Below are 486 nucleotides of genomic sequence, written 5' to 3' on the forward strand. Positions count from 1 at the left end.
TATTATCATTTAATCAAATTATGAAATTGATCAAGTTATGCTTATGAATTTTTCATATATATTCATAGGACTAAAATAAGAAAAAGTAATAGTCAAAGTATCAAATTTAAAATATTAAAACATAAGGATAATAATAAAAAAATAGAAAATTAAAGGTGTTAAATTAAAGGATTGCAATTAAATAAATGAAAAGATGCAAAGCTGAAATTAAAATATAAAGTAAAGAACTAAAATAAAAGATATCAGAATATAAGGCCCAGAATAAAATAGTTTAAAAGATTAAAATAGAGAATTAATATAGCTAAAACATAATATAGCAAAGAGATCAAAAAAAAAATATAGTAGCTAATTTCGAAATAAAAAAATGGAGAAATTAGGAACTAAAGTGTAAATATGCACATAAATTAGAGGGATTATTTCCTGATTTTCCCTATTTTAAGTGAATAAAGTAATGGACTCCCAAAGTGTAGGGACCTGACGCATGGT

Source organism: Hibiscus syriacus, unplaced genomic scaffold (genome assembly GCF_006381635.1).
Source record: "Hibiscus syriacus cultivar Baekdansim isolate YM2019G1 unplaced genomic scaffold, ASM638163v2 tig00001644_pilon, whole genome shotgun sequence".
In the NCBI taxonomy this organism is placed as follows: domain Eukaryota; kingdom Viridiplantae; phylum Streptophyta; class Magnoliopsida; order Malvales; family Malvaceae; genus Hibiscus; species Hibiscus syriacus.